We start from the raw sequence: 22,199 nt of genomic DNA, 5'->3' as shown, positions 1-22,199 counted from the left end.
CAAACCCGTAAAAACATTCCCATGCCTATTTCTGCCGTGAAGTAGTAACGCGTATCGGTTTGAAGGGTGAGGCAGCCGTTGTAACTATACTGAGACCTTAGAACTGATATCTCAAGGTGGGTGGCCGCATTTACGTTGTAGATATCTATGGGCTCCGGTAATCAGTTAACACCTGGTGGGCTGTGAGATCGTCTACCACATCTACGCAATAAAAAATGAAAAACATAATCAGCGTTTTATTACCACATTACTGAGAAGTAGACTTCAAGTCTCTTTGATAGTGTCGGCGTTCACGCGATGTCCAAGGGCTCCAGCAAACACCGAGTGAAACTGTGAACTCATCTAAGCATAAAACAATGAAGTTAAATCAAACATATTGGAAGAAAAATAAGAATGTAATACAATAAAATTCCTTTCGAGAGACGATATATTAACGAGATATAAAACCGGGTCTCTATACTGCGTACATACGTGTCGGCCGGGTCAAAGGGAGAGAGCTTTGCGTGAGCTTCGCAACTTCTTAACGAACTTGTTGAGTCATGTGCCAAATGATCTTTTTTGGGAACTTTCTGGCATCTTGTCTTTCATGTTGAAGTTCTGCCAAATATATTTAATGTTATAACGATGTGTTTGTTGAAGAGCATTGAGGGAATAGGGGCCGTTGTTATCCTGACATATGAACAATGAATGATTAATTTTCTAAGCTAAGCTAAGCTAAGTACTTCATCTCAAATTTTGTGAAACCGCAACTAGAGAACGGACGATTGTTATTTGTGTATCAAACATTAATTAAAACAGAACCCTCAGCATTTTCATTATTTCTTTGTTTTCAAGACGGTTTTAATGCACTAACGGTTTTGACTGGAAAGTTTATTCTATGAAAAGCTTTTAAAACGTTCAGGAAACGTCACAATTTTGTCGTCTTCTGCTCGTAAATGTGTAATCTGTTAAATATTCACGAAATCCTTTGAAAATTATCGCACGCAAATTCCGAACCGAAAAGTTAGTTTTTCGTCAAAGTCCTCGAAAAATTACACGGGGCTTATACAAAAAAAAAAAAAAAAACAATATATTTGCAGTATTCCTATCACGCACGATAGTAACGATTCGGATTCTATCGTCGATATAAGTTGTACGGGTGCCCTCGATCGTATTAGGCCAGGAGTGCGCGATGTTTGTTTATTTAGAACTCAAGATTTTAATATCAATGGACGATTTCGATACAGTAGCACTTCGGTAGGCAGCGGATTGGTTCTGTCCCTGACATTGCTGACGTCTATGAGCGACGTTAACCACTCACCATTAACCTACAAGGGCAATAAACAAAAACTTACAAGCACTAGAGAGGTTAAAATAAGACAGGAAACAAGCTTTTAATTTGTTAATTTTATTTATGATCCTAAAGTGAAGTGAGTTTCTGGGAACTTGCTATAGATACAATAGCAGTCTCCTAATTCATAGTGCTTTCTTCTTCGCATATCGCATCTTATTAATAGTAGGGCATTTATTAAGCGGGCATCTCACGGTTTTCGAGTATTAAGAAACATACATACCACTATTCTGCCTGTTTTTGCACCGAAGTAATCATGTTCTCTAGTTCGAATTGATAATCATTGTGGTAATGCACCTGGTGGTTCCACTGATGGTAGAGCATATTGAAAGTCCTCGCGAGTGAGCACCAGATCCGGTTTGAAGCGGTTTGGACTGCTGTTAAATATTCGCAGTATGATGTTTATAAAATCGAGTGACCCCAGGTAAACTGGCCTGTAAAGTAGTGAATGTATTTCAGCAATAAAAAAAAACTCTGTCTCTTCGCCTCACGGTGGGCTATGGTAACCGTTTAGTATGAGATGGGTCTCGTCGTCTACCCAACTTAGGTAATAAAAACAATTCCACAGACCATCACCTTCTCTGTGAGATCTAATTGCGCTATCTGTGCTTACTTATATTCGTTGGAAAGTTTTTAAGAAGAACAGATTAGAATGCTAACTACCTCTTGTGCTAAAAGCCTTTCAATTACCGGTGAAAATTGGAACTGAACTATCCAGGGTCAAGTGTTAACAGAAGGACCATTCTGTTCTAAATGATTTTGGCGAAAATCGAGCCGTGACCCACGATCTGATCGAATGAAAGCTAATTTGGCGCGAGCAATATCTCTGTATGATTACTAGCGTAGACTAGAAGGCAGATTAAATTTTCTAATGATTGAAGGCCACCATAAATCACGGAAATATTAAAAATAATTCTCCTCCTGTTACATGCGGCTGGCATTTTTGAATCTAATGAAATGCATAGTGTTTCGAATTGATAAAATCGCTGGAGAACCTTTTTTTTTTCCTACCTAAGCTGATGATAGCCTTGAGATGCTATTTCAGCGGAGCCTTAACTAGTAGGTGAGCTCACAGGGCTCAAGCCTGACGACGTTGCTAACACGAACCCTAGTAAGAGCCGTGCTTCGCAGAATCTACCACCGGATCGGAAATGCGACCCACTGAGAAGATCCGGCGAGAAACTCAGTGGGCTGTGTCTGAGGGTTAATTTACTCGTCGAGCCCTTCGTCGCAAGCGACGGGTTCGACGAGAACGGTGACCGGTGCTTGAGGTACCTAAAAGCACCGTTAGTGGATCGGGAGGATCTGAAATGACGTGTTTGGAGCGACGTCGACGTCCACGATGCTTTCCATTCTTTCCGCAGGATCGGGAATGTAGCTACCGGCGGCCACGATGAGAGGGTTCTCGTGTCGTGCCGCGTTATCGAAGTGGGCTGGAGAATCGAATGATAAAGTTTATATTAAAAAAAACCATATTCCACTGTGGCGTTAATTTTAAACCTTTTGAATGATGATGTTCTAACAAAATCGTTAAATAATTCTTAAGCAATGTACAGTTTGATAAAAAATATACTTGTATAGAATTGAATAAAATACGCAAAAGAGTATGAAAGTTTTCGGGATCGATGTCGCATTATTAACTTACGAAGAAGAAGTTACTAAGATTCCTTTCATTTTATTTCGTTCACATTCATTTCTTTTCAGAGACCTTCGACCGACCGAGTGTATTGGCTCGGCCTACGGACGGATCGTTGTTTGAAACTCATATGAGGATTATGCAAGATCTCTTCGAACTCGTAAAGTTTAACTTGGTATAATTTTTTCAATTTATTTTCGAAAACTGCCAAAGTCCTCGCTAGGAGTAAATGACGTTAATACTATTTATCTATCTAATTATTAATACGCTTTTATTAGCTTCAGACGTATGTATGTTAGTATGTAACGGAATCTTTGAACTTTGAACATGATTTTGACCCCTTCGAAACGTCGGTTTAACTCGAAATGTGGTACACTTATTAATGACCGATGACAATTAAATATAAAAAAAATATATTGAAAATTTTAAATTCAACTAAAAAACGAAAAAAAAAATTTTTTTTAAATTAACAGAGTACGCTTTTATAGAAAATCCAACTAAAAAATAGAAAATACATTTTAATAAATTTGAATTAAAAATAGTGTAAGAAAAAAATGATTTTATTGTAAAAAAAAGTGTGGGGTGCATGGTATAAGTAGTTAAAAATATTTTATGAACAGATATGAGTTAGAAGGGTTATTTTGATAATATCCTGAAAAGTACTCCACGCTTTTTTACAATAAAATCATTTTTTTGGTAATGTCATTTAATTGTAGTACATTATTTATTTGGTAATGGCAAACGAAAGTGAGTATTGTAGATCCATAAATTATTTTCGCATTATAAAAATAACTAGAGGTCCCGCAGTAGTCGAAATTCGACTATAATTAATTGGAATTGTAAGTTTGTACACTATTAAGATTGTATTTTATACTTCTATAATCACAAATTTCGCCAAGGCTGCTCTATAAAAAATATTAATAAAGACAAACAATATTTAATCTATTCTCAATTTGACCACAGACGTCAAGAACAAAAGTTTGATAATAAATAGTATGCATGCGTGTGTGTGTCAAATACATGGTATGTAGTGTGTGTAATGTTTTCTTTATTGATTTAATGTGTCTTTTATGCATTATTTTAAAAAAATATTAGCATTGTGCACTTCTTCTCTATATCTATACTAATATTATAAAGAGGAAAGATTTGTTTGTTTGTTTGTTTCGAATAGGCTCCGAAACTACTGGACCAATTTGAAAAATTCTTTTGCCATTAGAAGCCGACATTGTCCCTGATGAACATAGGCTACTTTTTTTATTTTATTTTTTAATTATTTTTTTTGGTTTCATGTGTGTTTTAATGTTTCCGAAGCGAAGCGAGGGCGGGTCGCTAGTTCTCTATAAATGTGGAAAATTTCATACTGCTCCGTCTGCGCAATTTTCGTAAAAAGGGATACAAAGTTTTTGCTTCACGTATTAATATATAGATAATTGGTTTTCTTATGAACTGAATATCGGTCTAAATTGCTGACAGTTTCAGAAATTGATTATCGAACGAAGATATTGTGGCCGATATGATCACAGATTTGATTGACAACGTGAATACAAACACGGTTGTTGACTACCGAACAATTGATTCGGTATTACTATTCAAGTCTTTTTGCTCAATTCGCAATCATACATTACAGCATCTTCCCTCTGCATATAAAACAGATATCGCAAATTCACGTCTATACATCGTCATATTCATCAATAATTCATAAATATGAATAAGGAGCACCGTTCTCCGTTCTAAAATTATATACACATTCTCATATTCGCTCATCTGTAAATTAGCGTTTGTAAATTAGTACTCTTCAATTCAAATAATGTTTGATTTGATTGCTCCATCAGTTTCTAAGTTTTTTATTAAATCAATTACATTATTCGCTAATTTGATATTAAAGTTGTGATTTCCTTTTATTAATTACCGAGACGGATAAACCAGCTCGCGACCTTTTTTTTTTGTTATTGCTTAGGTCAGTGGACTAGCTCACAGCCCACCTGGTAAGTGGTTACTGGAGCCCATAGACATCTACAACGTAAATGCGCCACCCATTTTAGAAGTCGTCGTGGCCTAACGGATAAGACATCCGGTGCATTCGTGTTGAGCGATGCACCAGTGTTCGAATCCCGCAGGCGGGTACCAATTTTTCTAATGAAATACGTACTCAACAAATTTTCACGATTGATTTCCATGGTGAAGGAATGACATCGTGTAATAAAAATGAAACCCGCAAAATTATAATTTGCGTAATTACTGGTGGTAGGACCTCTTGTGAGTCCGCACGGGTAGGTACCACCACCCTGCCTATTTCTACCGTGAAGCAGTAATGCGTTTCGGTTTGAAGGGTGGGGCAGCCGTTGTAACTATAATTGAGACCTTAGAACTTATATCTCAAGGTGGGTGGCGCATTTACGTTGTAGATGTCTATGGGCTCCAGTAACCACTTAACACCAGGTGGGCTGTGAGCTCGTCCACTCATAAAAGCAATAATAAAAAAAAAATAACCCACCTTGAGATTATATTAAAGTCTAAAATGTAGTTATAACGGCTGCCCAACCCTTCAAACCGAAACGCATTACTGCTTCACGGCAGAAATAGGCAGGGCGGTGGTACCTACCCGTGCGGACTCACAAGAGGTCCTACCACCAGTAATTACGCAAATACGCGTAAATATAATAGTATGTCCGTGATTTTACGTGCCGACGGTCCACAAGCCGACTGGTAATTTAGTTAAGCAAGCGATTCTTTGTCCCGGAAAAACACGACTTGTTTGTACTACTTTGAATTGCAAATTTCATGCGGGTGAAAATTAAATCTAAATTGTTTTTCAAATATACAATATTTTTTAACACCACTGCTCGATATTGTGGTTCGTGAGAGCTTAGATGGCTTTATGAGATAGCTTTTGTGGCTTAAAGGGCGTATTGTGCGAAACAAGGTACTATGTAAGCTCTAGTTTCTGATGGTGCTGGTGGTAGGACCTCTTGTGAGTTCACGCGTTTAGGTACCACCACCCCGCCTATTTCTGCCGTGAAGCAGTAATGCGTTTCGGTTTGAAGGGCATGGCAGCCGTTTTAACTATACTGAGACCTTAGAACTCATATCTCAAGGTGGGTGGCGCATTTACGTTGTAGATGTCTATGGGCTGCAGTAACCACTTAACACCAGGTGGGCTATGAGCTCGTCCACCCATTTAAGCAATAAATAAATAAAACGTCATATCGAGGAGTGAAAGGTTTATTTGGTTTAAGTGACATTTCACTTCATACACGCGACATTATTCTTTTTAATTGCAAATCCGTAATATTTTGTATTAACAATTCGATGTTTTTAATTGAATTTCAACTATGCTTATCCTATTCAAATAGCTGAAGAAGTTTTTTGTTATGATATTTTTTACAAACTTTAACCTTTACTAGTGGTCTCAATCGACTATCAACTATAATTAATTGAAATTATATGTTTGTGACACTATTTTCTATTGTTCTAGGTTCAAAGACTATTTATTATACTTCTATAGTCATTGATTCCACCAATTCCACTACACTTTAGACAAATAATAATAATATTAAAGACAAACAATATCATTCTACTCTCAATTTCAAATACATAGTAGTGTGGGTAATGTTTTCTTTATTGCGTTAATGATTTTTTTATGGATAATTTAAAAAAATATTATTATTCTGCACTCCTTCCCTATAGTCTCTATAAGTGTGACAAATTTCATAGTCCTCCGTCGGCGCAATATTCGTAAAAAGGGGTACAAAGTTCCTGCTTCACGTATTAATATATAGATATGTCTCTCCTGTAAAGTTACAAAAATGTCGCTTAAACCAAATAGCTTTTCTTCCGTCGATATAATTTATGTAGTTATATTTGTACGTGGCGCTACGAATGCTCACCTTTATTACCTTATTGTCGTACCGCGGGTAACGCCGCGGGGTGAAGCTAGTCTAAAAAAACGTAGCCTAAGTTACTCCTTATATCATTAGCTCCCTATCAGTGAAATTCCCGTCAAAATCGGTCCAGCCGTTCCAGAGATTAGCCGGAACAAACAAACAGATAGACAAAAATTGTAAAAAATGTTATTTTGGTGTATGTTCCGTATAATATACTAGCGACCCGCCCACGCTTCACTTCGGAAACATTAAATTTTATTATTAACAGCTGAGTCCCGCGATGTTACCAGCAGTTATTGTCGTACCGCGGGTAACGCCGCGGGGCGAAGCTAGTCTTAAAAAAGGTAGCCTAAGTTACTCCTTATATCATCAGCTCCCTTTCAGTGAAATTCCCGTCAAAATCGATCCAGCCGTTCCAGAGATTAATCGAAACAAACAGACAGATAGACAAAATTGCAAAAAATGTTATTTTGGTGTATTTGTAGGCATATTATATTCATGTGCATGTAGTAAAAAGCGGTTATTTAAATATTTCAAACAGACACTCCAATTTTATATAAATGTATATATAGATAGAAATTTAAAGAAAAACATTCACATTCAAAATTTTTACTTGTCACCCAATACAAGCTCACGAGTGAAGCTTTTTATTAAAAGCTCCAAATACAAACGTTGAGAATTGATATTGAGACAACGTGACTCGAGAAAAGCTGAGCTTCGCATTGCATGTACTGCACACAATCGATTTCAAGGTCGATGAATGCGTAAACGACTTGTATTAAGGAAACGCGTCATTCCAACACGACAGACGATTTCGAGCCTTAAACGTATCGCGCTTAAGGCGATTTTCATTTAAAACTGGTCCGTATGTTACATCACAGCAGCCTTTGAAGTCTTATTGTGTGGAAAGTTTTTGGAACACAATTGCTGTTTTTTAAATTGTTAAATAAAGGAACGAGCTTCCACCGAGCAGATGTAACTGACTACATTTGAGACCTTAGAACTTATATCTCAAAATGGATGGCGCATTTACGTTGTGGATATATATGGGCTCCAGTAACCACTTATCACCAGGTGGGCTGTGAGCTCGTCCAACCATCTAAGCAATAAAAAAAAAGATATTCCTTGCTAAGCTGGCGGTTAGGAAAAATGTTGTTCAGAGCTTCAAGATATATAACAACTGCCTTGAAAATATCAATAGCGCGATTCAGGTTTCACGGATCTCTTTTTTCAATAATAGCTACAATTACAAGCCTGTAATAAATAAAATTTAAAGTAGCCGCAATCTTGCGATTTTTTTGTTTTTGATAATTTGTATAATTGATATTGAAGGTTCGTGTGGAGTAGCACGGACTCTCTGGCGTCTGCCTGTTGTATTGGTTTTGATCTTACCAAAATATACTAACAAATATCTTAGTTTTTTACTGGTGGTAGGACCTCTTGTGAGTCCGCGCGGGTAGGTACCACCACCCTGCCTATTTCTGCCGTGAAGCAGTAATACGCTTCGGTTTCAAGGGTGGGGCGGCCGTTGTAACTATACTGAGATCTTTAGAACTTATATCTCAAGGTGGGTGGCGCATTTACGTTGTAGATGTCTATGGGCTCCAGTAACCACTTAACACCAGATGGGCTGGTGGCCAGTGGGCTTCCACTCATCTAAGCGGTAAATAAAATAAAAATGGATACCAAGTTTCAAGTCAATCGGATGCACGGCTTAGTAGTTATAACGGAACATCCGTAAAAACCACTGTAGATTTATATATTAGTATAGTTAAGAATATATGTATTAATGAATATCATATTAGTAGAAGAACAAAATTTATAAGGTCACCCAGAGAAGTATGGAATATGAAATTGAAATTTTTATTTAATACTAAAAGCATTAGGCGAGTGCTCCAGAATTACACGTAAAAGCACTAGAGCGCAATTACCAAAGCGCATCGCTCTCAAATGAAAATGTTATTTACTCTATTAGTTATTTCAAATATTCCCTGTATTGAGCTCGGGACGTATCGGGTTGAGGCGGCTTCAATAGTTACAGTCTTCAGTATTATATGGTCCGTCGGAGGGAGAGTACGCCGCCCGCCCCAGCCAGAGAACACGTAACACTCGCCGAACAAAATAATCCGTTTTGACTTCGTAGAATAGCACAGTAAATAAAATGTGAAAAAGAATGTCGTTTCAAAGGAAAGTGTCATGAAAGTATGTTTGATTGATTAAAATTAACATTTATAATTCGTGTTGTCGTATGTATATCTGTTATGAAAGACGCACTACTGGAAAAAGCTGAAACGTGTTCCCGTTTTGTTTGCGGTGAGCAAGGATTATTTACATGCATTTAAATTAGATTTTAATTAATTTTTCAATTATACTAAGGTCATTTGTAGATGTAATTTTGTTTTAATGTGTATATTATTATGTGTATAGCAACATTGTACCTGCCTAGTGCAATATAGTAACTATTTATCATTTCAGTATTGTTTCAAAGTAGTTCATAGAAATTTAATTAAGTACAATGCGTGCCACAGGTGGACTGGCGTTCCAATAAAAGATAAGAAGCAATCGCTTAGGTTCTAGAGCGTATTAAATACGTGTTAGACTCCTGTAACTTGCGGGTTTCTGCAGTGAAGCAGTGATACGTCTCGGTTCGTAGAGAGGGATACGGCCGATACAAGAAAGAAGAAGGATCGATGCTTTAGAAATGTGATGCTGGTGAAAGATGCTCCGTATATCTTGGACTGAACATCTCACCAACGCCTCGATCCTTAACTTAATATCTCTCAAAGGTTGTCGTCAATAACGCAATCCAGGTTTCTTCGATATTTTGGACCCGTATCGCGACGGCCAGCAGAGTCTATCAAGAAACTTGGTGTTAAGAGTAGGGTCAATGGTAAAATATCTCGTGAACGAAGACTCATGCGCTGGACTGATTAGGTAAAAGAGCTTATTAAAACCCCACTTAACGAAAGCGTGCGCCAGGCCTCACAAACTATGGAGAACATCTGTCAAGGCTTTTATAAACAAGAATTCCACATGACCACGACTGGTCCGCCAAGAGAAACCGACTATGATGACGACGGCCGATACACAATACGCTTGAGACTATGACCTCATGCTACAACACGGGCTGCAGTAAATACATATCCCTATCCTTACAGCCCATAAGCTCGCCCGTCTAAATAATACAACAAAAACTTCCTAAATAGGTTCTACACAAAACTGTTCAGTTTTCTAGGTCAAAGCGCACCCGGATCTATAAACTAAGTACATGAATAAAATCATGCAGCTCCATTACTCGAATTGGTCTGATGACTAAGCTAGAAGGTGGTGGACCCTTGAAAGTATTCACGGATATGTATTTTGTTTGTTTTAGTTCTTAATAATTTAATATTTGTATTAATATACATAATTCATATATTATTATATATATTCTGCGTGTATTTCACTGTCATTGTATTGAAAATTAATCAGTATTCGTGACAAAGTGCCGTGCCGATAAAGCCTTTGATAATATATTTTCACTGATAAAATGATATAAGGGATTTCAGTGACGGAGGTTCGTGTATTAAATTGGAAACTTATTTATCTAATACTCGATACGTTTATTAGACTTTCTCGTGAAAGGCTCCAGATAATTAATTAGTTTTTGTCTTGATTAGTGTATTCAAGTTCAATACTTTGAGAGAACGAAAGATAATTTTAATTCATTTTAATTATCTCAGCTTTGCACAATTCACATCACTGAACCAAGTCTTCAGTTCTCCTTTTCTTGTTATCCCCAGCCAGACTGTGCCATGACGGAGAGTTATAAAATAAACGTTTTTTTAGATAGACATCCTTCCTGCTGCCCTACCCTTCAAACCGAAACGCATTACTGCTTCACGTCAGAAATAAGTCCTTCATTCATTCCTTCCATTCGGCAGACCTTAATTCATTCAGGTTATATGTATGTATTTCTTCAATTTACGAAGCCACTGTCGGTTTTGTGGATATTTTAGATTGGAAACGCGTTACCCGCCGTAATGAATAAGACCTACTTACCGGCAATGAGAGCCTCACAATCTTGTTGGTTTTAATTACATAGTCGAGTTTGTGTGGATACATGTCTCTTTAATACCTGACGATGGGTTTTTTCATATTTCTCATATGTTAATAGAATGAAAATTACAAAAATATTTTTCTTTTTGCTTCAATAAATAATATGATTTGAGTATTATTAACTTAATTTTTCGGGAGCAATTCTTATCTAAAAATATAAGATCATTGCCTGATTGATTGAACGTTTATTTGACTATTAAGTGGTAGATTTTTTAGATAATTTTATTAAAAATTCAAGGTCAAGCATGGGATGTGCGTGTTAATTTACGAAATTGGAAATTTTTAATGAGTCGATCTTGGATCCAAATTTCTACACGCTATTACAGTTAAAAAGCTTGTGTATTAATGCTTTCTGGTGATTCTGTCAATAAGAACGGTGCTGTTATGTGGTAGCGTCCATTATGTGACAATTAGACTTACAATTTCATTAGACTTACAGTCGTCCTGGGCTGCATGATTCACAACAGATACAGACATAATATTGTACAGACCGATAACAAAATACCGAACAAAAATGACAATTATTTCGAACAGATACAAAACCACCTAAGAAACCAAAGCATAACAAACCTAAATAAGCTTTTACATTGAGATCATTATAAATCGGGCAACTTAAAATTTTTTATATTATTTTTTTATTATTATTATATTATTATTTATGAAAGCATTATAAATTGATATAGATTAAAACACTAACAATAAAATTCGGGACTCAGTTGAATTCCAAACAATTTTTAATAAAGAGATTGGATCCGATCCTATAACCCGTGACACATTAATTAGGATCTAAATTAAAGAGCCGATCTTGGAACATTTATTGATATTACTTTGCCTAAATAATATAAGTGTTGCTCACCGTAATTAGTGACATTTCAAATTAAGACCCATTTTATGTATTACATTTTTGATTTAATTTCGTTATTGACTTTTTCTCTAAATATTTATAGTTACCGATATTTTTTTTAATGATAACGCTAATCTTATTTACTAAACTATAGAAAGAAAAACCAAAAGAAATTCAACCGAAAAGCATACTAGAAAAAGAACAATATCTTTGTTTATTAATCAAAACAGTTTCATACATGTTCATTGATGTTTTTTTATTGCATAGATGGGTGGACGAGGTCTCAGCCCACCTGGTGTTAAGTGGTTACCGACCAGTGTGGTCAGAGCGCGGTGGGCCCAATCTCGGCGGTCCTTGCTGGAGTCATGGTCCAGACGGCTGGCTGATCCTTCGGCTGGTCGTAGGACCGTCGAGGCGATTCGCCCGGTCCTTGTGGATTGGGTGAATCGTGACAGAGGACGCCTCACTTTCCGGCTCACGCAGGTGCTCACTGGGCATGGTTGCTTCGGTGAGTTCCTGCACCGGATCACAGCCGAGCCGACGGCAGAGTGCCACCATTGTGGTTGCGACTTGGACACGGCAGAGCATACGCTCGTCGCCTGCCCCGCATGGGAGGGGTGGCGCCGTGTCCTCGTCGCAAAAATAGGAAACGACTTGTCGTTGCCGAGTGTTGTGGCATCGATGCTCGGCGACGACGAGTCGTGGAAGGCGATGCTCGACTTCTGCGAGTGCACCATCTCGCAGAAGGAGGCGGCGGGGCGCGTGAGAGACGCGCAAGCCCGCCGCCGTCGGGCGGGGGCCTAAGAAGACGACGTGCAAGCTGCTCTGCACGCGTTTTACAAGAGCATCCGGGTGATGGAAGGCCGACTATCCTCGACCCACGCTGGTTCTGACCCAGCGGGGTATTCCGTAGGATAACCCATTCTAACCGGCGCCATCTAGGCGGGCTCCGGATAGCCTGCCGACCGAGAGGCCTGGTGGTCGTGGCGCCGACGACCGCCAGTCCGGCGTCCCGAGGGGGAGGGTGATGGGAGAAGAGATGTGCTCCGCACTAAACGCTTCACTTTCCCCTCTTTGCCTTTTCATGGGTTCTGTCTCATGCGAGGTTCGGACGCGGGTTGTTGAGCGACAGGAGGTTTTAGTCAGTTCGACTCCGACATGCCCCGCCCTTCATCCCCAGGGGAGGGCGGAAGTCCGGCGATTTCCTCCTGACAAAAAAAAAAAAAAAAAAAAAAAAAAAAAAAAAAAAAAAAAAAAAAAAAAAAAAAAAAAAAAAAAAAAAAAAAAAAAAAAAAAAAAAATTGGTTACCGAAGCCCATAGAGATCTACAACGTATATGCCGCCACCCATCTTGAGATATGAGTTCTAAGGTCTCAGTATAGTTATAACGGCTGCCCCGCCCTTCAAACCGTAACGCATTAGGTACTGCTTCACGGCAGAAATAGGCAGGGTGGTGTTACCTACCCGTGCGTACTCACAAGAGGTCCTACCACCAGTAAAAATGATTGGCGTGTTAACAAACTATGTCATGAATTAAAGTAGCGTTACGTCTGCATATCTATACTGATATTATAGTAAGAAATTTACAAGAATTTCAAGTGATTGGATTTGTTTTCAAAATAATACTATCTCTATAGGAGCCTGCAATATTCTTACACCGTCTGGTAGTGGCAGAAATATGGCGTGTCTTTTATGAATGTAGTAATTGAGTAGCTAAGGCGACAGACGCTGCGTCGTTGTTCGGCGTTCAGTACTCAAAAAATTGTGAACGTTTTGTTAATTTTCTTTTTTCGTTCTCAACAATTTTTATCTGTAAATACATATTTATTTTTCTATATTTTTATTGAGTATATTATTATAAAAAAATAACTTAATATTTATATGGAAGTTCCTTTAATATTTATATAAAGTCGTCGTGGCCTAAACGATAAGACGTCCGGTGCATTCGTGTTGAAGCGATGCACCGGTGTTCGAATCCCGCGGGCGGGTACCAATTTTTCTAATGAAATACGTACTCAACAAATGTTCATGATTGACTTCCACGGTGAAGGAATAACATCGTGTAATAAAAGTGAAACTCGCAAAATTATAATTTGCGTTATTACTGGTGGTAGAACCTCTTGTGAGTCCGCGCGGGTAGGTATCACCGCCCGGCCTATTTCTGCCGTGAAGCAGTAATGCGTTTCGGTTTGAAGGGTGGGGCAGCCGTTGTAACTATACTGAGACCTTAGAACTTATATCCCAAGGTGGGTGGCGCTGTAGATGTCTATGGGCTCCAGTAACCACTTAGCACCAGGTGGGCTGTGAGCTCGTCCACACATCTAAGCAATAAAAATAAAAAAAGATAAACTAGGCGACTACGTAAACTCACGTAATGAGCTCTTGCCATAACTAGTGACGTAATCCATGCTGTCATTTGCGCATCAGTTGAAACAGTCTAGTCGAAGGGTGTATTCTTCGATTGTCACGAATTCTATTCGGTATTCGCAAACGTAGAAAAACTATATTTAGAAAAAATATATATAATTTTAAATGAGGTCGTAAAAGTGTTATGTACAATTTCAGGAAAGGTTTCGTTTTTTTTTGTCATCATAATCCCGATGCGTGTACTTTTTTATTGCTTGACTTATGAACTTGCTTACGGCTCACCTGGTACTCATAAAAGAACAGCGTCGTAGGATTTGAGCTCTTCACTGTAGGAACAGTAGTGAATATATTTTTTTTAATGACACAATATTTTTTGCGTGTTTTATTTTTATGTCATTGATGTTAAAAGAATAACACCGTGAAATACATATACAGATCGTGGAAGATTTTCTTGTATATAAATTATGTATCTATTTCATAAATAAATAAAAATGGAACCCGTCTGCAGGATTTGAACACTGGCATAGTCACGTCGCTCGATACTAGTATGCAGGCCGTCTTATCTTTTAAGAACCGGTCATCGTTCTCGTCGAAACCGTCGCTTGCGACGAAGGGCTCGACGAGTAAATTAACCCTCAGACACAGCCCACTGAGTTTCTCGCCGGATCTTCTCAGTGGGTCGCGTTTCCGATCCGGTGGTAGATTCTGCGAAGCACGGCTCTTGCTAGGGTTCGTGTTAGCAACGTCATCAGGTTTGAGCCTCGTGAGCTCACCTACTAGTTAAGGTTCCGCTGATATAGCCTCTCAAGGCTATCAGCTGAGGTAGGAAATAAAACTTTTAAGAACGACGAACAGGAACAAAAAAGTATTTTATCCGCAGATATAGAGAAATAAACGGCTAGTTAGCCACTGAGATTGGCACAAACTTTTAAGTGACTCGTAGTTGTTAATAATCACGTTAAGTTCCCTTCCATCAAACATCAAATCTACAAGGATTACTGACGTAACATCATGCCGTGTGCGCCAAGTCCCTCGCGAACATTTTGAAGGGAACTTTTAATGCGGACGCACCTGAAGGAGCAAGTTCGCACTTTTACTGCTCATCGAATTCAGACAACGTTTCGAGCCCTGTTTTTTTCTTTGACTGAGTTTAACTTTTTTCCTGATTGTCTAGGGAGATTTAATTTCGTGAGATATCCTATAGGAATTCAGCATTCGTGTGAATACCTTGAAACAAATAGGATAGAGTAATTACGTGCATTTGACATTACCCGCTTTTCAGTCTCACGTCTAAAAGCGTAAAGTTCAAAATCGCCGAGCATACAAGCACTTTAAAATGTGCAATTTGGATAGTTAATTTTAAGAGGAACTGTATCACGGAATCCGTCAGTTTTTGTTTTTATGTCTTAATATTTCATTCTTATTTACTCTTGAACCAATTGCAGTGCTTTTCGAAAGCACAAAAAGAACCCGAAGAAGCCATTTAGAACGAGTTAATTCGACATTTGTTTCTTGGGTTATAGACATTTTGCCGTCATTTGTGTTGTTTTTTTTTTTTTATAGCTTAGATGTGTGGACGAGCTCACAGCCCACCTGGTGTTAAGTGGTTACTGGAGCCCATAAACATCTACAACGTAAATGCGCCACACACCTTGAGATATAAGTTCTAAGGTCTTAGTATAGTTACAACGGCTGCCCCACCCTTCAAACCGAAACGCGTTACTGCTTCCCGGCAGAAATAGGCGGGGCGGTGGTACCTACCAGTGCAGACTCACAAGAGGTCCTACCACCAGTAGATTGATAAATTTTTGTTTGTTTATTTTGAGTCGAACTATTATATATGTCGGAAACGGACATTAGTTTGGTAGCTAAACGAAACTCAGCACGATTCCCGAGAGATGGCAGCACGATTGCGGTATCGTCGGAACTCGACTAACTTCGTGCTACGACAGAGCCTAGCCGATGGAGGCGCGTAGACGCTATCACACTTACCAACCAGCCTTCTTGAAGAGCGGTGCCTTCGTCCTAAGAACTGTCATTCGTTTTCGTTTGCTAACGTCAAGAGAAGATTTCTAAATTATTCTAAGACAACAAACGTGTTTGGTGTATTCAATATTTCTATTAGCTCGATCACTCTATTCGCCCCTACGATGTCTGACGATGGTGTTAATAATTGTGGCCTTCTCCGACATATATTATCTATATTTACATAAAGAAAATTTTATATAACAAATACGTTTTAGAAACTGAAAATACCGTGCGACCTATTAAACAGCAGTTTTCGCATCCAACGTAACAATTCCTAGCATATTATGGTCTAATTTTATTATTTTGTTTACACTTTTTTATTTTCTAGCCTTTGCATGCAATACCTGAGGGTAAGTAGATGCCGTCGCTCATGGACGTCAGCAATGCCAGGGGCACAGCTAAGTGGCTGCCTACCATTCGTGATGTCAAAGCAAATTCGATCCTAAGTCGTCCAACAGAAGGATGAAGTTTTAGTTGGTCTAGAATAACGACACTATTACGCATTGAACTGGTTTACACCCTGTTTTGAGATTTTATGACAATTCGAGGCCATGCGTGTGGCCTTCGCAAAATAATGAATTGTTTTTATACTTCTTTTATAATTTAACTGTATTTTGTTTTAAAATGGTTAACAAGGAGTTTTGGTAATAATTATTTAATTGCGTAGACAAATGAAGTATCACATGAACCACCTCATGTTAAGTGATTATGGGAGTCGACATCTCAACGTGAATATCACTACCCACCTTGAGGTTTGAGGACGAATTCTCAATTGTTTTGTAAAAGTAGGATCTGCGGGTATAATTCGATCCAATTTCTGGTACGATTAGTTCAATTTTATGTTTTGTTTAAGAATTTATTTTCATTGAGGACAACTCTATTAATTTTTTTGTCAATTTGCATCAAATCATCATCATATTATTCATTAGTACCTAGTTGCTTAATAAATATATTAATATTTAGCCGTAGATTTATATCTTTTCAATTACGTATAAACGTACATAGTAAGAAGAACAATATGAAAGGGCCCGTGACGATGTATGTATGTGACAACTGAATAAGAACTCGTTAGTTGTAATAATATATTACTTTCGTAATAGCTGGTAATAAGTCAGGGACATTGATGGTAGTTCATATTCTATATTAATATAAATACGAAAGTAACTCTGTCTATTACATTTCACGCATAAGCCGCTGGAACGATTTCGATGAAATTTGGTAAGAAAGTATAAGGTTAGAATAATCGTATAGGCGTAGCTGAATCTGAAAAACTAAGGTTTCCGTAAGTGGATATAAAAATACAAATGATTTGCCAAAGGTAATTATTAATTTAACCGTTATAAATTAAAATTTAGACTTTGGCTCAAATCCTCAAGTTAAGTACCTGTAGCTACATCGCGCTGACTGTGGAGTCTGATGACTATTTGCACCAGACGGATTAAAATTTCGTTGTCATATCTACTCTTCAATACCAAATGGATAGCGATTTCCTGATTTAAAAAAATAATTACATCTATATAGTAACCACTGAAGTAAAGTAAAACGTGAACTATAAGATTGTCATCAAATATTGACATGCCATACTTACTATTTCTCCCCTCTATTCCTCTTACGTTTTGTCCTTGGCTTGAACCCGCTCTAAATAATCAATTTGGGATTAGTATCGTATCAATATTGACAGGTTAAGTAATGTTTTCACGTAACCCTGTTTATAATCTTAAAGTTGCTGAGTATTACTTGGAACATGGGACTAAATTTAAATATTAGGATTCGCCGTAACCGCAGATTGTTTGATTGTCAAACACACAGCGGTCGCTTATTCAAATGCGGGTGGCTTGTCTATGCGAGCTTCAAGGTAAATTCCCTTACCTCAGGCAAGATCAGACACTTGGGAGAGCTAATTAAATGCTGTATCATGATTTACTATAGAAATGTGATCGTCCATTGAATATATTACGTGTATTTAGTAGGACGATACATACATACATTTAGTTTATTTTATACCGCGTAGTCCGTGTGGAATGATAAGTTAAGAATTATTTTAAAATTACACCATTTTCAGAACATCACAACAATTGGAAACACTGCGTTCATTTAGTGCTTTTTCCAAAATATTACAGCCCACTCATGGAATGAACTCTATTTCCTGTACATATTAACATGTTCTTCTCCAATCTAATTTTAGTTTAAGAGCTTTGAGCTATAAGTAGCACCTTTGAAAGATATTCGATTTCGAAGTCCTTGAGTGACACAGACTATTCAATATCGGTTGGTTATTGTTACTAGATAAAGGAAGTAAATACTTTAAAGCAGACAAACGCGTCTATTCTTAGGGGTACAATATTGGGAAACGTTGAAAAAGTACGTTAATTGCCAACCAGATATAAAGTTTCGTGATTCTTTGTTCGTAAATGACAGACTTCGATACTGTACTGTTCACTAATTGCTTTATTCCTGTTAGGTGTGAAATATCCAAAAAAGCTTCTGTAATTAAAGGCATCAACAAAAAACGACATAAAATGCATGAATTGCCAGATTTTTGGCCAAATTGTTTGTAGCCCTAGCGGTACAGGTTTTGCGTTGCCAAACCAATAAGTCAACCAGTCTTATTACAGGATATAAGTACTGCTTACATAAATTGAGTAATAATTCTTGGGTGAAAATAATAAACCAGTAAAAATTATTACTACATAAATTGTGGCAACAACATACAGAGTTTTTACCCAAAGAGACATCATCCGTGAACAATAAATTGATTTATATAGTCTTCGTGAGGTGCATTAAAAAAAATATCTTGGTTTGTTTTTTTAGTGTTCGCAGTATTCATGTTGAAAAATAGCTATTATTTTGAGCTTACTTTATTTTATGGATGTTACGAGCTTTAGGTTTTCAAATTCCAAACTAATTCATGTCATGCGTAGTCTCGTTGATAAACGAAGCTTGATTCACTGACAAAAATATGTATAAACACAGCTCAGTCTGTGTTAGTCAGTACTTTGTGGTCGTTTTGAACTCGGCTTTGTCGGTGAAATAGGATTGAAAGGTGAAATAGGATAAAGTACTTAGTTTTGGTAGGGTATTTTGACAATATGACCGGTATTTTTTTGCATTGAGTTTTCATTAAGGTCCGAAGAATATTGTAAATTCTACTGCTCACCTTGAAGCGTGGGATCGAAATCCCAACATTATTTAGCTATATTGATTGCAAATCAAATCAAATGAAATCAAAAAAAATTTTGAAAGTACATACTTGTTGAACGTCAAAAGAACTACCGCCAATTCACAAGAACTAGCCTCCGTCTTGAGAAGAATTGGCAAGAAACTCAACGGGCATGTCTTTTTTTTTTTTTTAAATATGAAATTATTATTTATTTATTTTTTAATATTAGATTATTATTTTTTTAAATATGAATTTTTTACAATGAGTATTATAACGTAACAATTACTACGATATTGAAATGCCCGGAGCGAGCAACTCACTCCCACTTTGTGCAATCTTCTAGCTTCACGACAGTCGTGTGTTTTACTCCCAGATTCTTTATTCTTTATAGCATTTACTTATAAATAAATGATGTACTAACCGCGGTTATAATCTTTAAAACAACAATACAAACGATAAAAGATTATGTTCGGTGGGGCTCGCGAGCGTGTCTTCAATCCCGAGGGCTGACGTAATAAAATCCTCGAGAAACCATAAAACTGCTATGAGTAAAGGAAACATACCGGATCAAAGTATGTTCAAGCAAATTTGTGCCGTAATAATCTATCTGCTTACCTTCGACATTGTTTTTGTGATGCTAATTGACTGGCGTGTAAGTTAATACCGTGTTCCTTATTTTCTAGTTAACGCATTTTAAAGACACATAATCTAACGCTTGGAACCTCTGGGTCTGCGGAGGGACTTCGGTTCCCTCTGTATTTTGTACAGTATGTTTCATTGGGAGTGCTCGGAGGAATTGTTTGAAATGATACCATCGTCTCGTTTTTACCATCGCACCGCCCGCTATCGGAGTAGAGCTCATCCATACTACCTGGAGCCACTGCGTTCATCCACAGTATGTTTCCAGAGATCTTTTTTGCCACGTACCATCCAGCTTTGAAATGAGCTCCCCTCCACGGTGTCTCCCGAGCGCTATGACATGTCCTTCTTCAAAGGAGGCTTGTGGAGAGTACTTAACGGTAGGCAGCGGCTTGGCTCTGCCCCTGGCATTGCTGAAGTCCATGGGCGATGGTAACCACTCACCATCAGGTTGGCCATATGCTCGTCTGCAAGGGCAATAAAACAAACCGTAATTCTAATTCTTTGAGATTTCCATTTTCTGACCTAAGGTAGACGACAGCATTCTTATTGCTAATTTTTTATTGTGCGTGATGCACCGGCCATGCACGCTACGAGACTTGAGTTCAAAAATTACCTCGTATTGTCTAACTGCTACCTCATATTCCATATAGATCGCATGACTGCTACCTGAATAGGCAATATAGTGGTGCGTTATACAAGTGCGTTATATTATGCTCTACCACTCCACGACTGACAGAGTCTTTGGTCGACTCTAGTATGTTAGTAAAAGGGCATCATAACTCTTGTTATAAATATCTGGAAGTGGACAGTATATAACTCTATTACATGAAACCATTGATCTCTTTTTGTCACTTTTCAAAACCTACTTCGTTCGACGTCCAGCACAACGCTAATCTATGATGAAAGCCTTTTTGTTATATAATCGTCTCCTCAATCGTTCACTCTTAGCTGAAGTTTGTGACGCTTCTAATAACTATACTTGAGAACTATATTAAATTTAAGACCTTAGAACTCATATCTCAAGGTGGGTGGCGGCATGTGGTGTACGCCACATTGTCATGGAAGACCCACTAACGAAATTCGCAGGCCAAGTGAAAGATTTCAAAAATGTAGCAATTCAATAACATTTTATTTCACAAACTGTAAATTTAAATTATAACCACGCAGTGTAAACGAATGCCATACGATAAATAAATAAATATGGGCTCCGGTAACCACTTAACACCAGATGGGCTGTGAGATCGTCCACCCATCTATGAAATCTATACTAATATTATAAAGAGGAAAGATTTGTTTGTTTGTTTGTTTCGAATAGGCTCCGAAACTACTGGACCGATTTGAAAAAATCTTTTTCCATTAGAAGCCGACATTGTCCCTGATGAACATAGGCTACTTTTTTTAATTATTTTTTTTTTGTTTTTGTGTATTTTAATGTTTCCGAAGCGAAGCGAGGGCGGGTCGCTAGTAAAAAAATAAAAATATATAGTAATAGATCTTATGAAGTTTTGTTGAAATATGGAGCAATTTAAATAATAGTTATTAAAACAAAGTAGACCTCTGAACAGTAAATCTTTAAAATTCATAATGTCTAGACTGCGATCTCTCTTTCACCCGAAATAGAAAATGTCGCCATTTTATTGTTTTAGCATTTAATAATGTAGCGAATACAATATCAGCCCTCAGATATGTGTAAATTCACTAAAAAACTACAACCATTTTTATAATCTATAGACTTAACTAAGGATACAACAGTAGACAGAAAAAAAATATGTTAAATATTTTTTTTTACCAAAATTAAATCAGACGATGTTTTTATTCGAACTCAACAACTTAAATGTCATTTTATCCGTGACGCAGAGGAAAGGCTAAACAGTTTTTGGAAATTTTTAGGCGCAAATTCTGAATAAAAAAAAATATTTTCGACGTTCGCTTCTCCTAAGTACGGTGTATTGATAGAATTCTTCTTGCTATCAGAATTTCGGGATGTTATTGGCAATAAAGTAAGTATTGGAAGGGCAGTAAACGCGGGAGGGTCCGACCGCACTGCGACGGTTGTTTAGCAATTCACACTGTACTCCGGAGTTGGTTAGGGAGTACCCTCAACAAATCAGGGAGGAGTTAATTATCACTCTTGAGGATTGTTGCTTTGCCGTAAAGTTTAACTTGCCATGCCATCGTTTATACGGTCGCTTGTTGGATTCAAGATCTAT

General features: G+C 37.6%; 1 protein-coding gene across 1 annotated transcript in view; it reads left to right on the top strand.

The window, feature by feature from the left end:
• Nucleotides 1-8,932: 8,932 nt before the first annotated feature.
• NGR-A17 (neuropeptide receptor A17) overlaps nt 8,933-22,199 on the top strand; it is a 107,394-nt gene continuing 94,127 nt past the window's right edge. The window contains 1 exon segment of the mRNA NM_001134243.2: nt 8,933-9,163. The gene's annotated coding sequence lies outside the window, so the exon portion shown is untranslated.

Source organism: Bombyx mori, chromosome 5, assembly GCF_030269925.1.
Source record: "Bombyx mori chromosome 5, ASM3026992v2".
Classification (NCBI taxonomy): domain Eukaryota; kingdom Metazoa; phylum Arthropoda; class Insecta; order Lepidoptera; family Bombycidae; genus Bombyx; species Bombyx mori.
This window is presented reverse-complemented; position numbering and strand designations above follow the sequence as displayed.